General features: G+C 59.1%; 1 protein-coding gene across 3 annotated transcripts in view; it reads left to right on the top strand.

The window, feature by feature from the left end:
* EVL (Enah/Vasp-like) overlaps positions 1–19,767 on the top strand; it is a 71,814-nt gene that overhangs the window by 34,223 nt on the left and 17,824 nt on the right. The gene's annotated exons all lie outside the window — the stretch shown is intronic.

Here is a 19,767-nt window from a genome sequence, read left to right on the forward strand (position 1 = left end):
TTCAGTTATTCCCAAGTTAACATACTGTTCCTGAACACTTCTGCGTGTTGCAAACTGTCTGGGGCAAAACAGGTCAGAAGTGAATCGATGGAGCCCATTGACTCATGGCATTTGGTATCCAAGAGAAGAAGGATGGGCCTGTGAACCGCTAGTGATAACGTGTTGCGATAAGGGCTTTGATAAGGTGTGAGCAGGGCAGGGGCTTCAGGAGCATGGAAAGGAAAAGGAGGGACTGCCCAGCTGGACTTCAAGCGGTGGCAACACTTGAGCTGGAGTTTCGACCGGCAGGGAGCTCATGAGATGGGGGAGTGGGCATCCCAGGCAGAGGGAACGGCAGACACAAAGGCTCCTGGGCCTGAAAGCCCAACCTGTGCGTGGAGGAGGGCGTGCAGTGTCTCTGGGGCCCGCCGTGCCAAAGGAAGGAGGCTGGACGTGGAATTGGAAGGTGGCAGGGATCGCACAAGGAGAGGCTTTAGCTAACCTGGGAGACTCGGGGTGTAGACAGCGGGGTGGGGCGGAGAGAGGGGCCAGCAGGAGCGTCTGCAGGGCGGGCAAAGCAGAGACGCAGAAGCACACGTGGCTCTTCGGGCAGTCCGCTTCCGTGGAAGGACGGGGCCTTCCAGGGTGTCAGCATCTTGGAGGCCAGCGACGTCCAGCGCTTGGCTGAAGGACTCAGCCTCGGTGGGCATGGCGGCGTGGGGCTGGGCCCGGGGCGCCCTGCTGCCCTTGAGTCTAGCGCATGTCACTTAGTCTCTCTGTGTCTGGGTTTCTTTTCTGTAAGGTGGGTGAGGAGTTGCTTTTATGTGTGTGTACTCAGACCCTTCAGTCGAGTCTCTTTGCGACCCCAGGGACTGTAGTCCGCCAGGCTCCTCTGTCCATGGGATTCTCCAGGCAAGAAAATGAGTGGGTTCCCATTTCCTCCTCCAGGGGATCTTCCCAACTCAGGGATTGAACCCTCGTCTCTGGCATCTCCTGCATTGCAGGCAGATTCTTTACCCACTGAGCCACCTGGGAAGCCTGATTCTATATTTAAATGAATTCAAATATGAGATGTTAGTGGGCCGCCTGACATGTGTGCATCTCCCAGTATTACTATTTGTGAGTATTATTTCTGTCATTGCCGCTGCTGCTGCTGCCAGAATTAAGGCAGGAAGTGGGGAGCCATGGTACTTAGAAGCTGCAGGGAGATGCCTTTTAAATAACTGTTTTGCCTTATAGATCCAAGCTTTGAGACCTAACTTAAACCCTCAGAGAAGTTTGTTTGTTTGTTTAAATAGTGAACGTGTTTAGAGTATGCTTCCTGCAGGTCATACGCAGAACCAGCACTTGTAGAGTTCTTTGCCCACTATGAAAAGACTGCAAGGTTTGTGGATCCTCTGCTGAGAACCGGGGACTGCATGGTGAGGGACCACAGCGTTACTGAGTGAGGAGTGCAGCGCCTGAAACATTGGAGGCCCCAAATAAACATTCATTAAACTGTCTTTTTTCCACCCAAGAGCCTTGAGCCTTAAGGAAGGAGCTGAGTTTAAGGTTTCCAATCTGAGTGGCCTCACTTGCCCCAGGACGAGAGAGTTTAGCTTTATTTTATCTATATATATAGATACATTAAGGTGGGGAAAAGGTTTTCATTTAATCAGATGGCTGGCTCAAAGCAACTACTATTGACTTTATTAACCTCACGGTAGAATCACAAAGAAATCAGCTAATCCGAGCCTCATTTTCAGATAGAGATCTGTGACCAGTATAAAAAAATAACTGTTGTCAGGTAGTAAGTCACCTTGGAACCCCAGTCCCCCTGGGTGGAACGCTGTCCTTGTCGGGGTGGGTGGGTATGTGCTCACGTTGACGGGGGCCTGACCTGAGACTCTGCCCATGAGTAGTCGTCCCTCCTGGCTCACTGGCCTTTGGAGGCCGAGAGCTGGGCCCCTGCGGACAGAGCCTGCTGTACCTTACAGACGCCTGAAGCGTGAGCTCCATGAGCTTGTACAAAGGCGTCTGTGGGACCCCGACAGAGACCACACCCGTCCACCCCTCCCAGCCCAACCAGGGCTTCAGGTTCTGTGACAACAGAGCACCTTTACCTGTGTTTGAACTTAATGTAAATGGATCGTACAGTGCGGACATCGGGGTCTGATTCTTGTCCTTGACCTCACATCTGAGGCACCCGCCCCCTGACCCATGTGTGTCCGCGGCCAGCCCTGTCCCTGTGGAGCGCGCTCCAGGGTGTGGCTGTGCCTCCCTGCCCAGCCGTGCAGCCCCTGGAGCCCGGGCAGGACCCAGGCAGCCTCCCGCTGCAGATAATTGCGACGTTTCTATCAAATGCCCTGCATTGGGAAGTGCTGTTCCGCCGTCCTCGGTGGGTGCCGTTCACAATGCAGCGGACCCTTGAACAGCACAGTTCTGAAGTGGGCTGTCCACTGATGCGCGGCTGCTTTTCCAAGAGTACATCTCCGGCTCTGCGTGATTCGCAGCTGGTCCTCTCTGCAGGTGTGGAGCCGACTGTGTGGTTACACGCAGGTTCTGACCTCTGCAGACCAGAGCCCGCCCCCCATTGTGCTCAGGGGTCAGCCGTGGTGAGGAAAGCGTATGCTTGGAGGCCCCAAGGTCTTGTATCGAGTCTTCACTCTACCACCTGTGGCCCTCGGATAATAAACCCTACTTCCTAGGACTGACATGAAGATTCAGTGTGTTTATAAAGCACTTAGCATGGAGTGCCTCATATGTGATAAGAGTGTGAATAATACTGATTCTTCTTTCCACTTCCGGTCTTGCTGAATTTGCTTGTCTTTAGGTTTCCGCATCCTTGTTTGTAAAATGGGGTCAGAAGTCCCACTTAAGAGGGTGGAGGAGAGGATTCAGTTGCCCAGCGCGGGGCCGGGCATCTGGTAATCAACCACCTCTGCCCCTTCCAGTCCTTACTGGTGTGTCCTATTCCGAGCCGGGCATCCGGGGCCCGAGCTCTTAGACCGTGGACTCTCTGAGCCTCAGGGTCCAGCAGCATCTCCCACCCCCACGCTTGTGCGTGAGGGGCGCCACTGTGCGCGAGCGTGAGTGACGCCGGCGTGCCCTTGTGCGTGAGGTGCGGCTCTGTGCGTGAGGTGCGGCGCCGCTGTGCGCGAGCGTGAGTGACGCCAGCGTGCCCTTGTGCGTGAGGCGCGGCCCTTGTGCGTGAGGCGCGGCCCTTGTGCGTGAGGCGCGGCCCTTGTGCGTGAGGCGCGGCCCTTGTGCGTGAGGCGCGGCCCTTGTGCGTGAGGCGCGGCCCTGTGCGTGAGCGGCGCCGCCAGCGCGCCCTCGCGTGGTGCCGGGCTCAGTGTTTCTGGGTTTCCGTGTGACGGGTGTGCTGGGGGCTTCAGAGCGGGGCTCCTTGTGACTGGCGGATGGCGGAGATAATGATTATGGTAGTAAGAGCATCTGCACTTTCTCCTCACAGCCCAGGACTTGTGTGTGTGTTTTTTAACCAGAATCGTGTCCCGCGTGCCCCTTCCAGCCGCTACTTGGGCAAAGACTCCCGCTAACCGGGCAGCCTGGGGGCAGGCCTTCGCTGCCCGAGGAGATGCTCCCGAATGCCCCCCTTTTTTTTCCCTGCAGGTGTCAGGCCAGCTTCTGTGACACACGTTTACCAAGACGGCGAGTGGGGGCTAACGGGGGACATGTCTGCAGCAGCCCTGCGGTGGAACTGACACTTGTATTTAGGGCCCCTGATTTGAAATCCAGTGTTTTTTCTACAACTCTGCGCTGCCTCAGGAGGTCAGAGAGGAGGGTCAGCCAGCCGTGGGCCCAGCCTGACCCTGCAGCTCTGGGCGGTGGTCTCCCTTTGGGGACCACAAGGGCTTGGGCAGGGTGGTCGGGCTGGCTCGTGGCACGTTACCGCCACTGCAGACAAAGGACCACGGTCGTGGGTCTCAGTGTCAGGGGTCTTCATCGTCCCGACTCCACAGTGCCAGTATCCTTACCTGGCTTCCTCTGCTACCACCCTCCGTGGGCGCCCACCACCGTCTGCTTAAAGCTGCCTGTTATCAGCCAGGGGAGCCATGTTTTGGGGCTGTACTTGGCCGCCAGGCCCGCCTGGGCTTCCCTTCCTTTCTCAGTTCATTCTCTGTGCAGACATCAGTTTAGGGTTAGAGTTACAACCCTGATAAAGGCAACTGCTTCTGTGTGCGTCCATGTGAGCCTGCTTCTGACCTTAAACAGGGCACTTCTCGGGGACCCCGGTCCACCCATCTCTGAAAATAGGGGTACCAACTTGGTCAAGATCTCTGCAAGTCCTTCTCACGCTCCTGGTTTAGGTTTTAGGTGCACTATCTGGACAGAGTGCATGCCAGCTCACTCCTTACAGATGTGTCCCTGTGGCCGATGCTCAGAGCAGGGAGAGCTCGGAGAAGAAACTGGAATGACGAAATGTCCCTCTCTACCTCCCGGAGGACCTAGCACCTCGAGAGACAGGTTCCCTCATCACCCACAGTCCTTGTTTATTATTGAAAAATAGAAAATGCCAATGAGCACACAAAAAATTCCACACTTGGAGTTGTGTTCACAGGGGAGAGGTCAGGAGCAGCTCCCCCCACAGATAGGCCATCAGACCTCAGTTAGGACTCCCCTAGCCTTAGCTTCTCCGCCTGTAAAATAGGCGGCCAGGCTGGTCTTAGATGGGATCCTGAGAAGTGAAGTTGCTTAGTCGTCTGCGACTCTTTGTGACCCCATGGACTGTAGCCTACCAAGCTTCTCCATCCATGGGATTTTCCAAGTAAGAGTACTGGAGTGGGTTGCCATTTTCTTCTCCAGGGGATCTTCCCAACCCTGGGATCAAACCCAGGTCTCCTGCCTTGCAGGCAGACCTCTGAGCCACCAGGGAAGCCCACACGTGGGTGCACAGCAAAGTGTGGTGTGCGTGGCAGGAGTTGTGAAGACTGGCTGGCCTGTCTCGAGCAGGAGGTGGCACCTTGGCACCCCCCGGCTCAGGGTGAGAGAAGAGCATCCTGGGGGCCTTGGTGCAGGCTGAGACGCAGGGGTGCCTCGTGGGGTTGGTGGCTGCTGCTGTTGCGGGGCAGGAGCTTGCCTGTTGGAGGCAGCTGTTTCCAGTTCAGGGTTGAGCACAGGGACTCTCAAACAGGGTATGTTGTGGAGTTCCGGGGCTCACCAGGCACGTCCAGCCCTCGCCTGACATATCCAGAACAGCTCCACTTTATCTCTTGGGGCTCTGCAGAAAAGGAAGAGAAACCCCTGAGGGCGTGGTGCACCTCCACGTTGGCTGAGTTTAAGCACAGCTCTCTCTCAGAACCTAGCACTGCAGCCTTTTCTTAACCTGGTTTGCTCCATATGACGTCACTGGTACCTTTCAAGCTGGTGATGGACATTCTCTTAGTCTTTCCGATGTCCGTGTCCTTAACTGATGCCCAGCGTGGCGTCACTCCCAGTGGGCAGGCGCCCAGGCCGGGGCCTCTCCCAAAGAGTGAGGCCCAGAGCCCCTTCCTCCTGTGTCCCACCTCTTAGCTTCCTGGAGTGGGGCTGGATCCTGCTTTTTGTAAAGCTCTTTTCTTCTGAAAATTATCTAAAGTAAAAGAAATACTGAGCTGTCTTTCTCTCCTTCCTGCGGAAGCCGTGGGCACTTTCTATCCCCACCCTACCCGAAGGATCGCTGGGGACACCCACTCCCTCCTGGCAGCTCCGCTCCTGGCGGCTCCCCATGCCTGCTCCCCATGCCTGCTCCTTTCTGCCCCCTGGCGGCCACCTCCCGCGCACCAGCCACCCAGGCCGTCCTACCGCCCACACCCACAGTGACTCAGCGGGGCGCCTTCCCCAGATCCCCGCCTGGCGTCCCCTCCTGTCCCCACACATCCAGCCCCACCCGTCCTCTGGGAACCTTGCTCTGCTGACAGAGCTGTTTCCAGCCATCATGGCAGGGTTCCCTGTCCTCCCCTGCACTCCGTCATGATAGGTAGCACCCCCTGCCGTGTCCTGTTTGTCTCTGACCCTCAAACCCAGCCCACTGTCTTAGCTGACAGGCTGTGGCTGCACCGATCAGGTTAGGTGAGCACACCCGGGGTCTTGCTGGTCTAGAGACCCCCAGGCTTCCGTGAGTTCTCTCACTTCCCCTCCCCTCCCCTCTCTTCCTGGGGCCGCCTCCCGCTTGTTGACCTGCATTGGTGCACTTGTTTTGAGCCCGAGATTGGTTCATGTAGACTGTGAGCCCATCCAGGGCCCTGAAGCAGGGCCGACGGGTCCCAGGGGAGGGTGGGCTTGTGGCACCTGTCTGTCTGCCTGCCTGTCTGTGCCCCACGGGCCCCTCCTGCCGCCACGCCATCCTCTGCCGAACTAGACGCCATCGCTGGACCAGCAGCCTGTGAAACCGGGCACGAGGCGAGGGGTGCTATCTGTGGTTGAGGACACGGCAAATGGAACTGTCTCACACAGAAATCGCACCCATCTCCTCGGCCCGCCTTGCACCACGCAGACGGACGGCGCGAGGCATCTTCCCAGCCGGCAGCCACGTCCTCACCGACCTCCAGCTGCCGTGGCCTGTGGCCTGTGCCCACGCGTCGGACGTGGAGTCAGATGGGGCTGGGTTCCAGCACTGCTTGTGCTGCAGGTAACCCTCGGGCAAGTCGTTGGGCCTCCCTGAGACTCGGGTTTACCGTGCCCACCTCGCAGGGCTGTTGTGAGAATGGCCTGAGGTGTTGTCTGTGCAAGTTCCTTGTCACTTGACGATGACTAACAACTTGAAGTCACTCTTCATTCTTTTTTTAATGTTTGAAAAGCTCACTAACCAATGTATCAAGGTCTGTAGTGATGCCTTGGGAGGTACGGGGTGGGGCGGGGCAGCACGGGCTGGGGTGGTGAGTCCATTCAAGGGTCCGAGGAGAAGCTTGTCTGACCCCGGGGTCTCCCTCTGCTCCAGGCAGGACTTCGTAGCCCTCGCGAGCCCCCAAGTGGCGGCCTGCTACTACCATCTCCTTCCTGTTAGGAATTCCTGTCTGTGCACAGCTCCCACCTTGGAGGAGGAGGACCCATTCCACCAGCCCCGGGGTTGCCTCCCTGACACCACTGGAGGGGTTTCTTTGGGGCTTTTCGTTTTTTCATAGATCTGGCCTGGGTACCACAAGCCCAGTTAGGACTTGGAAAGGGTCCATTACAGAGGCTGCCTCATAGGTGCCCACCCGCCTAGTACTTGTTGAGTTGAGGTGTGGTGACTGATAAGTGACACAGACTCCGGGGGCAGGGATGAAGTGCCGGTCCCATGCCCTGAGCCCCTGTCACACAAAGAGCCTGTGAAAACTTGAGCAAGCTGTTTCATCACCCCGAGATTCAGTTTCCTAATTTTCAAAGTAGATGTGGAACCGCCTGCAAAGTTGCTGTAAGACTTGAATTGTGGCATAGACAGAATGTGATTTGTAAGCTGTGAAGCAGCCTAAGAATACAAATTGTCATGCTTGTTCCTGGAGCACCCCTGTCCCAAGACATCCTCCTGGGTCTCAGCCCTCGCTGGGGCGGGAAGAAGCCGGGGCACCATGGGGCCGGCCCACATGTCCTCTTTTGTGCCTGCCCCACCCCATCTCACTGGGTCCCCATGGCAGCCTCTGGGGACTGTCAGGGACACCTTAGGAATTCTTGTCCCTGCCTGCAGGTTGAAGGTTCACAGCAGTGATGCGCCCGAGGCCACCCTCGTGAGTGACAGAGACCCCAGTGAGCTGGTGGCCTCCGTGTTTTCTGAGTCATAACCCAGCTCGACTGTAGACTGAGTCACTGGACCTTGGTTGCAGTGTGTGGAACTTTCCTTGGCAGCACGCAGGCTTCTCTCTGGTTGCAGTGCACAGGCTTAGGTGCCCTGTAGCATGTGGGATCTTAGTTCCTGGACCAGGGATCAGATCCACGTCTCCTGCATTGGAAGGCGGATTCTTGACCCTCTGGACCACAAGGGACGTCCCCGTGGGTTATTATGGACATTTAACCTGGCCTATCTTTATAGCCAGATACTTACATATTCTGATATAAGTCAAAAATTAGATAGCATCCGTTTTCTTTTTTTCTCACCTGGCATGCTTAATACCTTCCCTAAAGAATGATGATTTCACAGGTCAGTGTTCTACCAACTTTAGCTCACATTGGATAAGAGCCAGCTCAGATATTTTCGTAAGTGACCATCCCAGGGACTCACGAACCGGAGCTCAGAACTTGGATGCAACCTGCGGCTCCTAGAGTAGACAGGGTATGAGCACTGCAGGCCCCGCCCCCTGCCTGCTTGTCAGCTGCCTGCCTTCATTCATGATTTATCCATTCAGCAGACACCTGGGTTCTCACAGCGGACACCAACTTGATTTACCTGCTTCTGCACTTAGCTGAGATAGTCTGTTCTCCACACACAAGCAGATTGATCTTTGCACATCTCGGTCAGGCCGGTTCAGCCTTCCTCAGGCCTCTACAGGGACTTACAGTCTTACCCAGCATCAAATCCAAACCCTGACTGAGGCCGGCCTGGGCCTCGCTGGCCCTGGCTGCGTTGCTCAAGCACTTCCACCCCATTCCCTCTCCCACGGACCTACTTCCGATTGCAGGGGCCTCCTGGCCTCCGCCCTGATTGTGCTACATGCTTCTTTACCCTGCAGGCCCTCCGCCCAGACCGCTCTTCCCTCCAGGTAGCTGTGGCTCCATCCCTGGTGCCTCTGCTCGCGACACCCCATCAGGGAGGCGGCACCGCCACACCTGGCCTGTCAGCTCTTTCCTGCTGCGGTCTGCCTGTCACATGTTGCCTGTCTCTCCTCTAGAGAACCTGGGTCCAGGGCAACCATCGTGTCCACGGCTGCCTCCCCAGTGCCGTTTTTGTGATGGAGGAAGGACCGCTACAGGCGTGTACCGGGCCTGTACCGTTCCGGGCCGTGCACCAGCACCCAGAGGGGACGACAGAGCTCAGTCAGGCGGGGAGGAGAGCCTAGAAGGCACAGCATGGCCAGTGCCGGGGCAGAGAGGGAAGAGGCCTGGCCCGTGGGGACCTTTCCAGAGCTTAACGGGTGGAGAGGAGTTTACCAGGTGGAGGAGAGAGAGGGCAGTTGAGAGAAGCTGCCCAGCAGAGGCACGGAAACTTCTCTGCATTGAGCTCACAAGAGCAGTTCCCATCCAGGTGGGTGTAGAGGGATCTATCGGTGAGGTTTACGAAAGTTGGTCAGTCTAGTTGCTCAGTTGTGTCCGACTCTTTGTGACCCCATGGACTGCAACACACCAGGCTTCCTTGTCCTTCACCATTTCCCAGAGTTTTCTCAAACTTGTGTCCATTGAGTCAGTGATGCCATCCAGCTGTCTCATCCTTTGCCGCCCACTTCTCCTCCTGCCCTCGATCTTTCCCAGCATCAGGATCTTTTTCAGTGAGTCAGCTCTTGGCATCAGGTATCTTCAGAGGTGAAAAATTGCATCCTGATACCCTGCCCTGGAGCCTGTCTCTTTCCAGGGCTTAGGGGGAGGGTCCTTGCGGGTTCCTAGCTGCCTGCTGGGACCCAAGGGCCTCAAGCGCTGCCTCTCAGCTACTATGCAGCAGTGGCTGCAGCCCGCGGCTCCTAAGTAGACTTAGCAATGGTTTGCCCGGCCGGCTGGCCTGGGTGCCCCCTGCCCCTGTCTGTCTCCCAGCTTCAGGGGAGCACAACGCAGACAGGCGTTGCTGAAGGAATCCAGCTCAGCCACCGCCAAGGTGGGCGACTTCGGGCCTCCAACTGTGTCCTGACCTGTTGCATGGGGTACTGATAAGAGCCTGTCAGGTGTTCTGGGGAAGTACACGCAGCGATGCGGAGGCATAAACGTGGGGTATGTCCCTGCTCAAAGTGCTCGCCCTCCAGCAGAGGCGCACACAGACACCTACCAACTGTTCTAAAAAGCGGCCTTGGGCCTGGCAGCCAGGGCTTCACCAGGGCCCTGGGCAGGCCTCGGGGTGGCAGGCCGGTGGGGCAGAGGCGGGAATGGGCCACACCACAGGCAGAGGAAGCGCCAGAGAAAGGTGGGAAAGACAAGGCACATCTGGAGGACGCAGGACCTCTGTTGTAGAGCAGAGGTTAGGAGAGCGGGTCACAGGGCCTTGGGTGCGGTCAGGATCCCCCTGTCCTGGGCTGGTGCACGGTGGAGCCGCAGGCGACTTGCAGTCCCAGTCCTTCAAGTCTTGGCCCGTGTGTCGTAAAAGCCCATGCCCATTTTACACATCTGTCCCTCCTTGCCTGTTTGGAGTTACTTCCCCTTCAGTAAGACTGATGCTCCAGAGGGTGATCCGTGCCCTCTTGTTTCTGCATATATCTCAGTACCACCGAGCGGTGGAAGGGTCTGCCAAGGGCACGGGGCCACTCCAGGTCAGCTGTGCAGCGTGGCTTGGCCTCCGCCGCAGAGTGCAGGAGCGGCCCTGCCTTGTGACCTCAGGGACTCAGGCACGGCTGAAGGTCAGCCAGACCACAGATAACTGGCGGATAACTTACCTGATCTCGTCTAGAAATACCTTCTCTCCGTGGGAGCAGAAAACTTGGAATAAATCCTTGTTGAAGAAGGAAGAGACAAGGTGTGGACGGGCACCGCCCGGGCTTATAAGCCGCGGGGGCGGGGGTTTGGTTGCGGGCGGTTTGGGTTCTGGTTCTGATTGTGTCACTTGCCGCAGGCAAGCTTCTCATCTCTCTGGGCATCCCTGGCCTGATGGGGTAATGACAGTTCCGCTCCTGGGATGTGTTATGAGAATTTAACGCTGACATGAAATGATGGTCACTCAGGATTACCTAAGAGGAGGGGGCTCTGGCAGGGCTGAGTTGCGCTGTGTCAGACTTTAGGCCGCGTTGAAGATCCACAGCCCAGACAAGCGATGCTCTCGGGCGTTTCAGACTGGAAACCGGGGTCAAAGAGCTTCAGTCGTGTCCGGCTCTGTGCGACCCCATGGACTGTATCCTCCCAGGCTCCTCTGTCCATGGGATTCTCCAGCGAAGAATACGGGAGTGGGTTGTCTTTTCCTCCTCCAGGGATTCTTCCCCACCCAGGGACTGAACCCCTGACTCCTGCATTGGCAGGTGGATTCTTTACCACTGCCCCACCAGGTGAGCCCTTCAGGAGCATGCCCAGGGTCAGAGTGACAGAGCCAGGACTCAAATTTAGCTCCAGGTAGCTTCAGGCCCGTGCTCTCAGAACAGTGCCAGGCATGTGGTAAACGCTTTGAGAAGTGGGGTACTGCTCCCAGCCCCTTGACACCTCCTCTGGCTCAGCCCTTCAGATAGGAAGATTAAGTCCCAAAGAGGGAAGACGACCTGCCGCCCCAGACCCCAAAGCCCAGTAGAATCCACGTGTTCATCATCCAGGGAAAGATTTGAAAGGCAAGGCTTTGTGAGCCCCGGGTCAGGGAGGAAACGGGTGGGGCTGGGGAGGTGCCAACCTTAAGCCCCTCCTAGGCAGCAAGTCTGGGGGATCTGAGATTCCTTCGAAGTCTAGCATGGTACCTCACAGATTCATACATGTCTGTTTTTTATCCACGAGGGAACGTGGTAAGGGAGGTGGTGCCTGAGCCTCACAGGTCACTGGTGGGGAGAGAGGAGGCTGGGGAAGCAGGTTAGCCTGTAAGAGGCCTCGCTCACATCCCAAAGGAAGCATTTCCCATAGGACCTGCGGAAACGGTGCTTCTTGTGCAGGGACCAGCAGAGAAGGGCTCTGCTTTCTCCTGTTTCATGTGGAAACTCAAGGAAAGAGTCTAAGACCAAGAGAGGGGAGGAACCAGCCCTCCTGCCAGCCAAGGAGCTGAGGGAGGCGGCATGGGGACAGAGACCTCTTAGCCAGGGCTTGGAGGGCCCCGGGCCTCTGTCATCCGGGGAGGGCAAAGGAGCCTTCACGGCGGAAGGAACAGCCCCTGTGCCATAGGTGCCCAGAAAGGGGTCCGGGCAGTGGAAGAGGCCAGGCTGCTAGTTGGGCCACAACAGAAGACAGGACAGGCAGGCTGGCTGGGACCTGAGGGGAGCGACTGCGAGGGGCGCCTAGGGGGAGTGGGCGGCCACGCAGGGCAGTGCCCAGGGCTCGTCCTTCGGTCGGTCACCTGATCTCTCTGGATCCGCACCCACCCGGTCCCTCCCCACAGTCCCCAGGAGACAGGAGAGGCTTCTGGAAGACACGTGGTGCCCCGCGGGCTGGCCCCACCAGGGGTCGGGCCCCTCCTCCATGGGCCCCCGAGGTTTCGGGAATCAGGTGGACAGGAGGGTTCTGATAGGTTGGCTGGGAAGCCTCATTAAAGATTGACGCGGTGAAGCCCATTAGACGGCTGCCGGCTGCCGGCGTATCGGTTTCCCAGAGCCCAGGCCAGCGGCGGAGGAAGGAGAGGTGAGTGGGCAGGAGGCGAGCGGCGCGCCTCCCGGACGGCTCCCCGGGGCCCCGCAATGGTCAGCAGGGAGTGGACCTGCCACTGCTCCTGCCTCTGCCACTGCCGCTGCACCATCCTCTGCAGAGTGAACTGTAGGTGACGGGAGCCCCTCCCCGGCCCTCCCGCTTCACTCCCAGCTGCTGGGGTGGGGGTGGGGGCAGGGGCAGAGCCCTGGGTCCTGGGACCAAGTCCCTTCACCGACGGTTGGAGGGTTGAGATGCTGTTCTGGCTAAGGCCTTGTAGGAGGGGCGGGCCGCCACGGCAGGTAGCAGACTCGGTGGTGGTCAATGTGGGCTCCTGTCCCAGCAGCCCCGTCTGCATGGGGCGCCTGTGGCCTTAGGAAGTCACTCACCATTTCCAAGCCTCAGTTTCCCTCCATCTGTGACACAGGTCCGGCAGGCTCCGCCCTGAACAGTTGAGCAGCTGAATCACGGAAATGGCGCAGAGGTCCTTTGCATGATAAACCTGACCAATTTTATTGCACATTATCCTGTTTGAGATTCTTTTCGAGGTTTGTTTAAGTTCTGAATGGAGCTTATTAAGAAAAGGAGAAAAAAAATGTCTTACTCGGGCAGTAATTGTCCCGAGCACCCCGCTGAGTGGGACTGAGCAGGCTGGTTGACGGTGTCCCGGCCTGGAAGCTGGGAGGCCTGGGTTCCAGCTCCATTTGTCCCAGTTCAGATACGTTCTCAAGCAGATCTCTCCCTTTGCCCCACCTCAGGACCCTTCTACGCCAGGAGAAGGGAACATTTCTCGCTGGCACACAGGCCTCCTGCCATCACGGTCAGAGTGAAGGAGCCTGTCCCCTCCGGGGTGGGGGTACTTACTGGTGCTTAGTTTCGAGGCTGGGGGTTGCTTCTCACTGTGTGGTCCTGGGCAGCCTGCCCCTCTCTGAGCTGCAGCCTGTGTATCTGCCCACGCTGACCTTCTGGGTCTACAGGTCGTTTCGATGCTGGCCGCTTAGACATAGCTTTAACTGCTGGTTACCCTGGGGTCGAGCCGTAACTGGCGGGCCAAGGGTTGAGGGCATGCTAGAGGCTTGCAGTGGAAAATGACCCAGAGGAGGGGTCATTATCATCTGTGATAAACCATCAATTTATCAATGCAGTGATAAATCGTCTGGCTCTGTGACCTAAGGAAAACAAAGCCAGCTGCCCCACGTATCAGCTGCTCCTCCGAGCCTAATTTCACTGGTAAGGAGTGGGCTGAAAAGTACACAAGGCTGACTTTAAGCAAGAAGCAGACTGGCAGGGTGGTGGCAGTCAGGATTTGTCTGCTGTTGAGCCAAGCTCGGGAAGTGGGGCAAGCCTCCCACACCCCAGGCTTCCTGAGCACAGGGGACAAGGCAGCTAGCTGTCTGTCTGTCTGTCGGTCTAAGCAGGGCTGGGCATCAGCGTGCTGGTGTGGACAGAGCCCTGGGCTGCTGACACTTGTGCTGGGCACTGGTCCCAGCTCTGTGGGGCCTTGGCAGGGTGGCTCTGAAGACCATGGCCAGCCCAGATCAAGGCCCCGCTCCCGTGAGAACTCCCACTTGCTTGGCAGGAGGAGCCTCAACACCAGAGGGGAAGGCTGCACCCCATCTCAGAGCTCACTGGCTCTGGGCCCGTGCAGGACAGAGGTGCCTCGGGAAACAGGAGAATGAGCCTGCAGAGAGGTGGGGAGTCTGGGGGGGCTTGGGTCTCTGCCCAATGCGGGCCAGGTGGCTGTTGCTCGCCGGCCAGGAATTCCATCAGCGCCACTGAGCAGGTGCTGCGTCCGTGGTTCCTGGCGCTGCTGGGGTCTCGGGTTCCATCCTCTCTGGAGGCCCAGGGGATTGCAAGTAGAGGCCGCCTGGAAACCTAGCCCCTCCCTGTGTCCCAGCAGCTGGGTGGGTGTCCTGGGGCCCCACGCATGTTAACAGGTCTCTGGAGGATGATCCTTCTCGGGAGGAGGCACGTCAGCGCTGCCTCGGTTCGTCCGCCCACCTTGGCTGGGCAACCAGAAGTGCAGTATCTGGGGCAGGAGCCGTGAGGCCTGCCTTGCCCTGTACAGCCAGACTCGGAGAGGAGTCACAGCTGAGCACTTGTCCCCTCTGTGGGGACTCTAGTACAAGGTGGTGCGGCCTGCTGGTACATAGACGTTCAGAAGGAGGGAAAGGATCCCACAGCCCCGGGATGGCCTCTGTGAACATCCTGTCCTTTGAAACTGTAGTGAACAAGAGCGGGGCGATCCTCGGTCCCATCTTTCTCACCTGTAGAATCCTGGAAGGTGAGAGGCTTAACTAGAGAGCACTACACTCCAGCAGGAAGCTGGGTCTCCCGGCTCCAGGTTCGCTCCAAAGGGGATTGTACAGTCTGAAACGGTCCAGAGAGGCCAGCCGGGAATGGGAAGGGGCTGGAAAACAGGAGTGGGGGCCGAGAGGGGCTGCAGGGGGAGCAGAGCCTCGCTGTCCACCATCCAGGCCAGTGTCTGGTTCCGACCAGGATTGCAGGGAACAGTGCTCGCTGCGGGGGAACCCAGGGCCGCCTCTGGGGTTTCTCCTCCCTCGATCCCTTCAGGGTCTGCACACCTGAGAGCCTGGGGTCCACATCTGCCTGCTGGGTCAGGTGGGCTGGTTTGCACACACCTTGCCCAAATACTGCGTGTGCAGGGCACCTGCGTGTGGTCGGGAGGATGGCAGCGGGCAGGCCGACCTGCCGTCTCCCTCCCCGAGGACACTGGTGCTGAGAGGCTGCGCAGGGCAGGTGCCTGCTGAGAAGGGTGGCCAGGGCACCAGGCCGTGGCAGGCCCCTCTGCCGGCCCGGCCACCACCCTGCCTCTTGGCCTGCTCACGCTCCCGCCCAGGCTGTTTCTCTGCTCAGTGTGTCCCACCCTCTTCAGGACCCTCTGCCCCCTCCTCATGTCTGGTCCCCCACCCTCCTTTCCCAGGGAGGTGGCGAATGTCTGCAGGCGCTGAAGTCCCTGTGGACGGAGGGCAGTCCTGGCGTCCTCTCCTCTCAGCTTGCTTAGGGTAGGATGCGGAAGCGTGCCCGGCTCCGGGGATGAGCTGAGGGTGACGTGAGTGGCATCTGGGTGGCTGGCTCAGCACCCTGGCGGCTGCTGCATATGCCCAAGTCCTGTCTCCCCGTGTCCCACGCCCTCGTGCATGCCCAGTGCCTCCGCTGCTGGTGACCACAGGCCCCCTGGTCGGTCACGTGTTTGCCTCGTGGGAGGCGCGCCCCCAGCTTGGCCCAGGACGGTTTTCTAGCTGGAGGGAGGGCTCTAGAAGGAGCCACCCACTCTTTCTCTGTAGTTGTTGATCGTGAGACAGTTTGCCTGGGGCCCAGTCTTTCATTTATTCAATAAATATTGGTCGAGTGTCGACCGGGTGCCAAGAACTGCAGTAAACGCTGGGAACGAGGAGAACCCGACAGTTACGTTCCTGGAGGTGAAGTCGGACGGCTGTGCGCCAGGGTCCTGCGCATGCGGGCGCATGTCATGTCTCCATGTCCTCGAGGACAAGGGGCCCGGGCTATACCCCCTGCACCATGGAGCGTGACCTCTGCCCTGCCTGTCCCCTGCCCCCTCAGCAAGGCTGGGGCGGGCTGCAGGGTCAGCCCCTTTGTTCCTTCTCCCGGGAGCCTGATCCTGTGCATCCAGCTTTTCAGCCATCTGCTTCCCCTGCGCCTTTCTGCTGAACCGGGGCAGCGTCCCTGGCGGTCGCACCTCACCCTGGAGTGTCAGCCACAAGGCCAGGGACGCCACGCCAGGCGCTCTCACCCGACCCGCCAGCTGCCCTGCTCCCTGTGGAGGGCGGGGCTCGCTCACCCTGCTCACAGGTGAGGGGCTGAGGGCCTGTCCCAAGTCTGACCTCTGACCTCAGACCTCTGGCCTCACCCTCCCCTCCAGTCTGGCCTGCGGCAGGACCCTCGGTCACTCACACGACTCGCTGTAGGGCCATCAGCTCCCACCCCTCCGGCGCCTCCACTCCCCTGTGGCCGCTTCCTGGGTGGGCTGGTGCCCCGAGACTGGCCAGCCTCCCCCGCCTCTGGCTCTGCTTCTCCTCCGTGTTCCCGCAGCTCGTGACCCCAGGGGTGGAAGGACGTCGTCCGGGCCAGCAGCTTGCAGGAGTGGGCATCTGACGTGCCTTCCACCTGAGGCTGGAACGCGGGCCTCGGGGCCGGAAGTCCACTGCTTCCGTCTGTGTCCTCAGGACTCAGGCCGAGCCGGCCCTGCTCTGTGTGCAGCTGCCACCGCCTGGGCTCATCAGGGTGTGAGCCCTGCTGCCATGGGCGGGACCCACAGGCCGCCAGAAACAGGCCCCTGCCTCTCCCGACGCTGGGCCCCTGTCCTCCGTCACATTTTCCTCTCACGTGTCTGCAGTGCCAGTCAGGCTCTTGATTATGACTTTGCAAAACTTGTTTGAAGTGAGAGAGAAGGGTGAGGACCATCTGGAGCTCCCAGACTTGGCCAGCTCCCTTAGCCCCGTGGCCTGGGGCAGGTCCCCTGCCCCTCAGAGCCGCCAGCACCCACTCCTAGCGGGGAGTGGTGAGCCTGGGCCCCGCACCTCGGTCGGCCTCTTCTCTGAGCAGGCATGGCTGTGGGGAGCCCTGTGTTCCTGTGGCTCACCTCTCGGTCGATCTTACTTTCATCCGAGAAGCTCAGCCCCGTTCCTTCGCCTGGGCTTTCTCCCTGAGCTTGGTGAGCACACGTTCCCCGGGACCTCCCTAACTCAGTTCAGTAAAGCACGCCAAGCACCTGACGTGAGCCGGCCTTGAGCGCCGAGTGAGAGGCGCGCGCGCCCTGCCCTCAGGAAGCTCAGGGTCTCGGGGGGAGAGGAGACCCGCCGTCCGGTCAGGGTGGTATCAGTTAGAAAGTGGTGTTGTAAGACAGGCCCTGGGCATCAAGCAGTGGGGGGCAGGCGGATCTTGACAGGCTTCCTGGATGGGCAGCTGCGGAGCTGGGCCTTGAAGACTTGGCAGTGAGGAAGGTGCCCGAGGGTAACGGGGGGCCCACAGAGTCGGGGAGGGGCGCACCGAAGGCGGTGCGGGCTTAGTGAGCGGGTACCCAGGGGGGCGGGGGGGTGCTCTCCAGGAGCAGTGACCGTGGGGATGGGCTTGACCTGGACCCGTAAGGGTCAGGTTTGTGTCTTCCCGTGTCGGGTGGAAGATGAACGTGGAGAAAGGGAAGAGGGTAGAGGCTGAGGGCCCCTCGGTTGACGGTGGCAAGGGTCAAGGGTCCGGGAGAGAGGCTGAGGCAGCCACGCGGGGAGGGAGAGGGGTGTGGGCCCTGCTGGGATCTGAGCGGGGAGTGTCCCCACCTGGGTCCCAGAGGCAGGGGCACGGCTGGCCTGAGACGGCTCTGGGGCAGGGGAGACTCACCCGGGCCTCCACCTTGGCTTCTAATTGCACCCCTGGGACCCTGGCCAGACGGGAGTGGTGACAGCCACCCAGCACTCCCACCCTGAGGTTTCAAAGCAGGAAGCACTGTGGGCGGCTCTGCCTGAGCATCCTAAGGGCCCTAGACCTTCTGGAGGGCAGCGCCTCCTCCCCATCCTTGCGCCTCTGCCGCAGGGCACATGGCCAGCGAGTGGAATGGACCCGCAAGACGGAGACGCGCCCCGTGTGACCCTGGACAGACCCCTCTCCCTGAGACAGGGCGTGCACGTCCCAATGCAAAGGACCCTCGCAGCTCAGAACCAACCTACGTGTCCAGCGGTTAAGAGGAACGAAGACCTTACACAACCAGAGGCATCGCTCCCTGCTCCGTAGTGTCTAAAGGCCCGGCTGTGTCGCCGTGAGAGCGAGGGGTGCACGCCCCGAACCTCCACGGCATCTCGCTGCCAGCCGGGGTCCTGGCGTGGTCGGGCTGGCCCCAGCCAGGCAGGGTCTCCAGAGCACGGGCTCAGCCCCAGGAGGTGGAAGATCCAGACACGGGCCAATCCAGGCCCGGCAGCTGAGGAGCCCGGGCATCAGGCCTGATCCCCAAACACCAGGCTGAGTGGGCAGCACTGCCCGCCACGTGGACGCCAGGCAGCACCCGGGCGCTGTCCGGGGGCTGCACCCCTCACCCAGGGCCCTTCCGGCCAGGCTGCCCTCTGCACGCCTCATCCTTGAGGCCAGTCTCAGTAGACAGGCGCTGCAGCTGAATTTAAGAAAGGGAGTGGCATTTCTCGGGTAGTCTGGGCCAGGCTCTGCTGCTGACAGCTCTGTCACTTAACTTTTGCTGGGCCGTTCCCACACCTGTTACAAGTCTTCCTGGGAACTGTCTGCTGGGATTGTGAGAATTAAAGTAAACGTAAATTAAATTAAGAAAAGTGCCTTGATGCCACGGTAAAGCACTGTTCTCATATTCTGGCTCTGGTTTCCTGAGAACAAGGAGGAGAGGAGCCCTCAGGCCTGGGACTCATGGAATAGGAGAGAAAAAGACCTCCCCTCCACCGCAGTTTTTTTTTTTTAATTGGGAATGTTTCTTTATTAATCTTTAAAAATTCTCCCAACACCTATACTGAACATATTGACAAACCGGTTTTTAAAAGGAGCAAAATTATTGTATGTTGAATAAATAGAGCAGGAAAAGGGTGTTTAAAGACAGAGAAAGAAAACTAGTGTTTCTTTCACTCCTGTGTGTCACCAGATATACACGTGTACGTAGTCACCTCTGTAGAGAGCCCGCAGGCGTCTTACCTCCTGCCCGAGCGGGTGCAGCAGTGGGTGCCCAGCAAGGCAGGGTCTCCTGGGGAGGAATGTTCCCACAGTGCTGGGTGGGCTTCCTGCCATCAGGCAGCTGGCCCACTGCCCTCCGCCTGGACCCTCCTCTTTCGCAGCCAAAGCGTCCACACGGGCCAGGAAGCAGTAGGCAAGGCTCGCAGAAAACTTGACCGAAGCACATGGCAGGGCCCAGGGTTATTGCCGAGTATGGAAGCAAGCTTCCGGCACAGAGCGGGCTGTCAAGTATAGAAAAACAGAACAAGATTCCACCCGTGTCATCACCCCTAGGGGTGGGAATCAGGCCTTCATGGGTGTGGGTAGGTTGGGGCCTCCGTGTCGGAAGGAACCCGCTCCCTTGGCAGGTCAGACCTCCGTCGCCGGGAGAGCGGCCTGGAGGCACCAAGGGCTCCGGTTTTGGGCAGGGGGTGACCTGTTTCAGCTTGGGGATTCTGTTACCCTGTGTCCTGCCGTGCCCCGCTCCAGGGGACACACGGCTAACCTCCCAGGTGCTTGAAGCACCTTGTGGGACAGGCCTTCTGCCCATCGTGGATTTTGTCTTGCTCTTGAGCGTTGCTGGCCCCTCATCCTAGGTTGGAGATGACGCCCCTTCCCCATCTCGGCAGCGAGGCGTGAGGCCAGCTTGCCCTGGTCCCTCCCCCGCCGCCCTGACTGCCTGCAGTTCCCCGGTGACACCTGAGGTGACACCTGAGCCGGCCGAAAGAACGAACAGTCGGCTCTTTCTCAGATTGG

This window comes from Budorcas taxicolor, chromosome 21 (assembly GCF_023091745.1).
Source record: "Budorcas taxicolor isolate Tak-1 chromosome 21, Takin1.1, whole genome shotgun sequence".
Lineage (NCBI taxonomy): Eukaryota > Metazoa > Chordata > Mammalia > Artiodactyla > Bovidae > Budorcas > Budorcas taxicolor.